This window comes from Gouania willdenowi, unplaced genomic scaffold (assembly GCF_900634775.1).
Source record: "Gouania willdenowi unplaced genomic scaffold, fGouWil2.1 scaffold_32_arrow_ctg1, whole genome shotgun sequence".
Taxonomy (NCBI): Eukaryota; Metazoa; Chordata; class Actinopteri; order Blenniiformes; family Gobiesocidae; genus Gouania; species Gouania willdenowi.
The window spans coordinates 263,007-273,088 of NW_021145091.1; the positions used below are offsets into that span (position 1 = coordinate 263,007).

At 37.1% G+C, this 10,082-nt stretch overlaps 1 long non-coding RNA gene across 3 annotated transcripts; it reads left to right on the plus strand.

The window, feature by feature from the left end:
• The first annotated feature begins 307 nt into the window (after window positions 1-307).
• On the plus strand, window positions 308-6,119 carry LOC114459578 (uncharacterized). Of its 3 annotated transcripts, none has more exons than XR_003673413.1 (3): window positions 308-554; window positions 1,418-1,508; window positions 6,062-6,119. It is a non-coding gene; the product is annotated as an uncharacterized LOC114459578 (long non-coding RNA). The 3 variants fall into 3 exon arrangements; XR_003673415.1 differs by having other exon boundaries at window positions 308-456; XR_003673414.1 differs by lacking the exon at window positions 6,062-6,119 and adding an exon at window positions 6,029-6,049.
• The last annotated feature ends 3,963 nt before the right edge of the window (window positions 6,120-10,082 follow it).

Here is a 10,082-nt window from a genome sequence, read left to right on the forward strand (position 1 = left end):
TATAAAGATTTTGCCGTGTGCGGTGTATGACAAATTTGTTGAGATTTGATGGTTTTATTTCTGATGCAACCTTTAACTGCCTTAAGATTTGTATTTCTTGTACTATTGTTCAACTTAATCTTATAAAAGGTCGTCTATAGTTGATCTCTCAGTGTATTTCCCCTTTGCTTGAGTTTTAACGCAGTCTGCACTTACTTGTTTTTTGTGGTTTATCTGCAGCAGTTGCAAAACATGGCAACTAGGGTGAATGACACTTTTTATAAAGACGTGCAGACGCTCACGAGTTCCAGGAAATGCAACAGTGATCTTCCCCTTTTCAACATGAGACTAGAGCAGTGTTAGTGAGCAGGTTGGACGCTCTAACGTCACTCTGCTGTTTTCACACTGTGAGCTGGTGACAGATGCACACAGACGCAGCTTCTTCTCTACAGCAGCAGCTGAAAAGGCTGATGTGAGGTGAGGAATCAGTGAGTGTCTGATGAGCAGCTTCACTCTGATCACACACTGACTCAACCATGTGGATCCACTGCTGTCAAACATCTGCTGCTGCCACGGTTGGAACCTAAATTACAATTACAATTCATTATTCATTGCAGTTACAATGCAATTACAATCAGAATTATAACTGAAAAAATTATGTTGCTGTCATAATGATAACTGATTGTAACTGAGTTCAGAAATTTGGCTTTGTAATTGTAATTGATTCTGATTTGCTTTGTGCACGATGTGAATTGTTTTGTGGTCGATCAAATTCTAGAATTTCAGTGCCTTCAGTTTGATAAAAAGTGGGTTTGATGGTTCTCTCCATGTGCTTTTTTTTTTACTGTTTTTATTGCTCTTTTCTGACGTTTGAATATTAAGTCTGTATTTGTTTTATATGTGTTCCCCCACATGTTCACACAGTAATTTATATATGGGAGAATAAAGGAACAGAACAGGTGTATAGTGATGACTGATTTAAAAAGACTTTTTGTAATATTGCAATTGACGTTATTTTGGCTGCTATGTACTGTATATGTGACTTCCAAGATAGTTTATTGTCTATTATGACTCCCAGAAATTTTATTTCATTCACTTTCTCTATTTTTATGGTCTTTATTATTCATTTCTTTAGTCAGTTTTATGTCCGATTTCCAAATATTATACGTTTTGTTTTGTTTATTTGAGTCAAACCAACTCTTCAGTTCCTTTAATTTATCTGTCAATGATTCCAAAAGTTGTTCCAAATTATCTCTGCAGCTGAGAAACTTAGGGGTGGATTCACTAAAAGTTTAGAGGTGTTAAAACGTGTGGAAATGTCACTCCATGAGCTAATAAGGCGTAAAAACCCCAGGGAATCAGTAATCAGAATCATTTAAATAGGGGCGGTCTCCACCACTTCTGCATGCGCACTAATCATTAGACGTTTTTTTTTCAGACATTAAGTGTAAGCTGGCTTACACGTCACACGCTGTCAGTGAGACACTTCTGAGGAAGGAGAGAGACATCACAGAAAGTGTCAAACAAAGGTAAAGAGCAACATCTACTCTTACACTTACACACAAATGGATTATTTGCTTCTTTAGCAGCTGCTGCTCACCTGCATGTAGACATGATGTAACTGTGACTCCAGAGTCTTGATTTGTCTTTTCAGCAAATCTTCTCTGCAGTGAGACTATGGAGGTTAGGAAGGAAAAGAATGGTTGTTGTAATGTAGCAGACTGTTGGAAAATGTATGAGACAGAACTAAGGCTGGGCGATATATCAAGTTTTTAATAAATATTGATATATTTATTTAGGAGATATAGCATAGGACTGTATTGTAATATTGATATAATTCACGTAACCTTAAAAGTTTCTTCCGTAGAGCCACCAGTATGCTTTATTCTGCTCTTACTATCTATCTTACTGTGGTGCTGTGCCTTATGAAAGTGGGGTGAGATTACCAAAGCAGTAACCTAACATATTACTAAGGACATGGTCCCCATAATGAGAAAGTCTTTGATGCTCAGTAAAACACTGTGTGTGCTGTATAGATCCAGAGATGTCTGTGGGTCAATAACGTTTTAAACAGAACTCAAAACAACTGGTAACCATCACACTGTACGTTTACTGTATACAGGGGAACCTCAAACACTGCTTATTAGTCGTTACACAGGGGATGGTAACAGAAACGTAACATTAAACTACGTCCATGTGCTCAGTACAAATCAGGAAGTAGGCAAGTCTGACTCACCTCTGACCTTACGTTACCATGGTTACCATAGGGACCTTAAAGGGAAAGTCATCAGAAGGCCATCGCAGAGTAGACAGTGAAACATGCAGTGATAGGTTCTTTTTTTTTTTAATATCTCGATACTTTCAAGCTATATCATATATACGATACATATCTGGATATTTTGCCCTAACAATTGATCATTAATTATAATAAAAAAAACTGTACAGCACTTTGGTCAGCTGAATTTGTTTTTAAAATGTGCACGAATACACATCATTTATTTAATGAATTATGATATTATTCTCTACACTTATATTAATAAGGTCCCTGTGTGACATTAGACATGTAGCTTTAACTGACTGACCTTATTTTAAAGGTTTGTCTCTGAAAAACAGGTATGTTATGCAATAATAGTTAGAGGAAACCCCAATTACATCACAGAGAAAACATTAATATATCTATATTAAGTATTGCCATTCTGGTTCAATTTTATGCATCAAAGAAACATCGTAAGGCAAGGGCAAAATATCCAGATATATATTGTATATCGTAATATAGCTTGAAAGTATCGAGATATTTAAAAAAAAACAAAAAAAACAACCTATCTACTCTGCGCACACAAGGACACACACACACACACACACACACACACACACACACACACATGAGATTTGCTACATAAAATAGAAACGACACAAAATCAAACAGCTTTAACACATTAACAATACAAACACAAAAGTAAATGATAATTTATTTTCATGCACTACAGTTACAGGATCCTGGAAACTGATAAAGATACACAGCACACATGAACAGAGGCACACTTTCTTGTGTAAGACTGACAGTTTATTACAGCCTAGATAGAACAGAAACAGGAAGCACCAAACCACAGGCTGCAAATGTCCCTGAGACAACACCAGGCAAACACAACCCAGTTCACGTGATCAACACAACATCCAGCAATGCATCAAAGAACAGTGAATAATGTTCTATAGAATATCTAACATGTCATAAAATAATGGCGTCTTACTGTCCAAACTACGTCTAAGGAGCTGTCAGCTTCTTCTTCTCTCTCTCCTCTCTCCACAGGGCTTCCTGATTCACACAATAAACAAACATTTACAGAAATATATCACTGATGTATAGGTGCCAATTGTAAAGTTGTGCATGCTAAATGAATCAGCAACTTTTTGTAACATTTAACAAAAAAAAAAAAAAAAACATTTTAACCAGATTTACAGCAATATTTGTGAAATTTGTGAGAATTGCTTTCTCGTAAAAAGATAATGTCAATGATAAATCTAAATCTCAATGTTAACTATTAAATCTAAATCTAAATGTTAATTCTAGATATTATATTTAAATTTCCTTTTATTTTGGTTCTTTTGGTGAATTTGCATTTTAGCTATATATTTAGTTTCACCCATGGCATTTAGGTTTAACATTTATATTTAGGATTTAGATTTCACATTTAACATTTAGATTAGGATTAAACATTTGAAATTTAGATTTAGATTTAACATTTAATGTTTAGATTCAACATTTAGCTTTAGATGTACATTTAGATTTAAGATTAAAAGTTTAGATTGATATTTATATTTAACATTTAGATTGAACATTGACATTGTACTTTTAAGAGAAGAAACTCTATCACAAATTTTAAAAATATTGCTGTAATTCTAGTCAAAAGTATGTTTTTTAAATGTGGTTTCTTGCTGAATGTTGCGAAAAGTTGGTGGGTGACATAATAGGGATTTTTGGTAAATCATCAATAACAGCATTGATTTATATTATGTATACAGTACACCCTCATATGTATGTGTATTTACAATATATGTTTATGTATTTCCATGAATATTTTTTTTTTTCCTCATGTAAATTCCTTTTAAAGATTAGTGTAAACAACTAGTTTATCTGCTTTTTGATGCAGTTCAGGCCACTAATAATTTGGTTAAAAATGTGTTGATATATATTGTATACTATACAGGATGTATTACTTTAAATTTTCTTTAATGTTCTTAAACTTGCATTAAGATCAATCACATCCCAATGTTTATTGACATAATAATAGTCATACAACTTTTATGCATACAATCAACTTCTATTTAGAAGGACACATCCAGACACATTGAAAACATATTTATTATGTTCATACATATATACAAATACGTGTTAGATTTTTACTATGCACTTATACCAAGATTAATTCAATAATTAAATGTTTCGTCAAAGTCAGCAGGAGTGAACTAAATAAATCAGGATTATAACTTTAACAAAATCTGTGAGGTAATCATATTCAAATACTTCATTTGCACTTTTTCACAAATAACAGAACTGAAAAGCTACTGTTGGATAAAAAAAAAAAAATGAAGATATGTAACCTATGTGGGTAGATAAAACTGAGTTGTGTGTGAAGTAAACTCAAGTAATTCTGCAGGCACATTTTCAGGCATTAATTAATCATTATTATTATCATTATTATTATTAATTCATTCATTAATTTAATTTAATTTACTACAGCAAAATAAATCACGTTTAAAAATATTTTCACTAATTCCACATTGTTGGATGAATGGCATTAATGAAACTGTGGTTAAGGCTGACTTTATCTGCTAACTTCATCCAGTAACAGTAACATATCATGATGATTTCAACATTGACTCTTTAAACCTAAAAGAAAACAATAACATCAAGTAATTTATTAACTCAATGTAGATCAAGAGCCTTTACCATTAATAACGCATCCAACCAGGATAACTCCTCATAGTGAGACACGAATACACAAGGCTCTTCACTAACTTTTCCAGTGGTGGTTCTGGTGCGACTAACTTTCTCAGTTGGTCGCACCAGCACAGAATTTGGTCGCGCGCTTTTTTTTTGTTAAGCGGAGGATTGTTATGCTTTGCTGTTTTAAATGACAGCATGTATTCTGTTTTTTTAATTTATTTTGCAGAAAAGCTGTACTTCAATTAACTTAACAGTATCATAACCAACATCTGCATTGCTTCACCCCATGGTATTCAATTCAGAGGGTCCAGCTCTGATAGTGGGGTCTCCTAACCCAGGCCTGGTATCATAGTCCATCAGTTCTGGCCCCTCGCTCCCCCCCCCACCACAGGTCCAATAAGCACGCCCCACATACGCTCCGTCACAATGCTCGGTGAGCTTAGCGCGCTCTACCCTGCCCTGCGTCTGCTTGTTGCGCCCCAACTGTGCTTTGCTGCTCTGCGTGGCTCTGACGCCTGTCCCCAGTGTTGGTGACGCAGCAGCTGTGTGTGTTTGTCCCAGTAACTGTGAACGCAGCATGGACCATGTCTCTCCTGACTGTTGGTGACGCAGCAGCTGTGTGTTTGGGGACATCGTGGCATGTGTAGTGTCTGTGTCTGACCCTGATTCACAGGAGGAGGACTTAGAGAGGACGAGGAAGTTTCATCCTTTTGGATTTTCAAAAATAAGGTCATCCTAAGCCCTCGCACAGATGTGACCAAATGAAATTTAGTATTTTGTAGCATGTAGCGTTGGTATCACAGTGTGTAACATGTAGTGTTAGCATCACAGTGTGTAACATGTAGCGTTGGCATCACAGTGTGTAACATTTAGCGTTAGCATCACAGTGTGTAGCATTTAGCGTTAGCATCACAGCGTGTAGCATTTAGCATTATCATCACAGCGTGTAGCATTTAGCGTTAGCATCACAGTGTATAGCACTAACTCTGATCCAGTCAGTGTGCTGTTAAACTTCAGAGCTCCAGATATTTGTTGTGAAACTCAGAGCTTTGACATCTTTTATCTTCTCTAATGTGTGTTTACACTCTTTACCATGATACTCAGGTAGCGCTGTCTGTCTCACACTCATATTTTCAGCTCATCATCTCATGACGTGGAGATGGATCAGGACACGGTGATGGAACAACATGAGATCCAGACTGAAGATCAGAGGTGAGACCACGTCAGAGCTCAGCACTCACACCTCTGTACATCAGTGTTACACTGTGTGTGTGTGTGTGTGTGTGTGTGTGTGTGTGTGTGTGTGTGTGTGTGTGTGTGTGTGTGTGTGTGTGTGTGCGCGTGCGTGCGTGCGTGCGTGTGTTCAAGGACCAGGAAGAAGCTCACATCTGGACCTGGACCCAGCTGTGTGTCCTTTAGAAGTGACCAGTCCATGTACAAACCCATTAACTTCAAAGGAGGTCCATCTACTGACCCACAGTGAGTCCACATAAAGAAGGTTGCTGGTTGTCTTCCTGATGGTCCAGGGGCCTCATTATTGATCCGTTCATAGAACTGGTTCTAAATACGTTCAGACTAATGAAATGTAGAATGTGCACCAGTACAAAAAGAATCAGTATTTATGAAGCGTGTGGACAGAGGTCGTACACACAGCAGTGTTGATTCATCCCACCTGTTCTAAAGCTAGCACATGTTCAGGCTCATTTACATTAAGACACACCTCCGTTTGACCATTTATGGTAGCAGCAATCCTTTTAACCCTCCTATTATTCTTGGGGTCAATTTGATCTCATTCAATGTTTATCACTCAAAAAATAATAGACTTTTTTTTTGCTTCATATTTTATGACTTTTCCTAATTTGATACAATTGATTACACATAAGATGATCATGACGATATTTATTCATTGTGATGAACACATATTACACACATTGGTGTAAAACGTGTGTGTGTGTGACTTTACATCTCCACACCTACAGAGGCAGAGATGATACATGACATTGTAAAGTAATTTAATTTTTTCATTTTCAAACATGTGAAACCCCTCACACACAAAAAACAACTACAAAAACATAAAAAAACCCATAAAGTAAAAAATAAATAAATAAAAACTCATCCACTGTTAAATGAGGAGTGAAACTTTATAGTGAATAACTCCATAGGAATGTGTATGAACTGTGTATGAATGATGGTGGTGGTCAGAGGGGCTGTAGGCACCAAATGGTAGCTACACTTCTGTCAGTCTGCCCCAGGACACCTGTGGCTACAATGTAGCTTACCACCACTAGTATGACTGGTGTGAAGGAATAATTGTTTCTGTTCACAATTTGAGTTTTTATTATATATTTTACAAAAAATAAATAGAAATAAGTAAATAAATGTCTATAAGGGGGGAGCAGGGAGGGGGTGGGGTCACCAACATCAATCACTATGGTTCATTGTGTGATAGTCATGAATGTTCACCACACATTAGAAAATATTTAGATGAAAACTATTCCAGATAAATTAATTGTAATATAAAAGTTTGACCTGATGGTGGCGCTAGAGAACAGGTCAATGTTTATTATCAAGGCCTTATTTATTGATTCAACTAATAAACAAAGTGTCTGACACTAAGGCCCTATGCTACTAATCTAGATTATTATATCCTGGATTAATCTCTGTTAGCTTCAACTAACCAAACATTCCCTGTCAGAGAGAAGCTGTCCTATGAAGGTTGATAACAACACGCTAATTATAGCCAAGTGTTTTCAGCCTGGGTACGTGCACGTTCACATGAAAGGGGTGGAGCTAGCAGCGTCTGACCAATCACTACAATGGAGAAAACTGGCAGAGCTTTACAGGAGGAGGAGCTTATGATCTTATACTTGCTGTATGAAAGGAGCTTCTTTTTATAAATACAATACAATTTGATTGATTGATTGATTGATTGATTGATTAAATAATTATCATGAATTTATATCCATGACGACAGTGAAGAGCAACATTGTCAGTGCTGCACACCAGAAGGCGGAGCTTTTAAACTCCCTCAGATCTGATCCACTTCATAACCTGGTCCGACCAAATTTAAAATGATAAATAAATAAAATCCATAATTCAGACCAAAAACAACACAGTTGTTACAGAAAAGGCAGGAATGAAAGAACCTAGACAGGAAGCTGCTGATACTGTTGTTACGTACAGCTAGGCTGGCAGTAGGGTAAATCGCCCCTCCCCATCTTCAAATAGCCACTCAGCTGCACTCCGCTCTGCTGTCGGTAGCGCCTCGTCTGTGGGCGCGTGCTCGTCTGGTCAGCGTTTGACAGCCACAGGCACAGCCGTGCCTTGACTGGCTGGACACTGCTGGATCCTTTTGATTCTAAGGTTATGGTTTGGGTTTAGACCTGACGGGATCAGGAGTACTGTTTTCATGTTTTCTTTGGGTGGGTTTAGACGGGGTTGGTTTTCATTTCTTATTTTTGGTGTGGCCCCAGCTCCGCGGGCCCTGTACAGGGTTAACCTGGCACTGCACCTTTTTGTTCTGTTTAGCTGACTCGTCAGGTCCAACTTTCAGTTCTTACTTTGTAAATCGTTACCTTGTCTTTCTTTGTTTTTTTGTTAGTTTTGGGACATGGGATTTAGGGCTTTGTTGATAGCTCCTTTTTCCTCAGGAAACAGTGGAAACCCAGCAATCCTGGCACTGCATAAATAAAAATGTTAAAATTGTATATCCTGGTTTCCCCGTATCCCTTATAAATATATTAATTCCTTTCGGGTCGTAACACTGTTAATGTGTAAAAGTGTGAGATTATTTATGAATAATAATAATCTTTCTCAACAAGAACTGTTGATTGATTTGTCACATGACGGTTCCAGGGTTTGAGTTTGTTTTATTTAGTTTCACCATCTTATTTCTTGGCAGAAATACTTTTAAACACTTGCTGTACATTCAGCTGACATAAAAATCTTGTTTTCAAATATGTAGAATAATTGTGAATTCATCAGTAGTACTTTTAATAATTTAGTAAATTTTATGCAGGAACCTTTTTTCTCCATCAAATGTATTTAAAATAATCTAAAATTAAAGAGATAATGTTATTTAACTGTCGAACCTTGTCATAATTTTATTTATTTATATATTTTTTTAAATTTAAAAAAAAATGTTTATGGTCTTGGTCTTGACTCGGTCTCGGCTCCCGGTAGTCTCGGCCTTGGTCCCGGTGCATTCTGGTCTCGGGCAAGTCTTGTCTCGGATAGTGTGGTCTTGAACACAACACTATCGTTCAGCATAAGTTACCATGGTGATTTAGCTCTGTAAAACATTAGCATGCTTCATAGTCCAGCACACACTGAGTAAATCCTTGAAGTTAGCGTTAGATAAGAGGTAATCTAGATTAGTAAAATACCTCCTAAAACTTGGTCAATGATCAATAAAAAATCATTTTGTGGAGGTAAATATTCCTGGGGTCAGATTGACCCCAAGGGTAAAATGTGTTGGTGATATTTGAGGATAATAGGAGGTTCAGAATGTGTGAACAGACTTTTTCTAGTAGATTCTGACCAAAGCTATAAATGAAATCAAGGATCAACAAACAAACAAACATCCTGAACAAAGACTCACTTATTGATACATGAACAATAATCATGTTTAACATGTGAAATGTGTGACTTTTTAAAGAGCTGAGGGTCAAACTTCTCTAAAATCGCTGTGTGATTCTGTGTTGTTTGAATGACTGCAGCATTACATCATCACATGATGATGTCACACTATTTCACTTTAAACACACACATCCATCGGCCTTTTAGCACAACTATTGTGTGTGTTCACTGACGCTTCCTAAACGTGCACAGACCCAGGTGTAGTGCTGCTCCTGGGGGGTCCTCAGGTTGGTTAGGGGGGTCATTAGCCCCAGCTTCAGTACGTAACCGTATCCCTCTATGACCCATAGAGATGTTGTAATAAATCATCAGAGGTTGATCAATCATTTCTAATCATTGTAACACTCACCAATGGAGGCTCAGACAGCAGCTGGATGTGCACTGGGATGGCTTTAGTGCACGTTGTCTGTCGCTCCAACATTTACAATCACAGCATTAATCAGTCACTATATTTTGGGGGAGGAGCCACAGATCAGCTCCATCTTTAGACGTTCTCCTGCAGAGAGCACGGCTCTCCAAA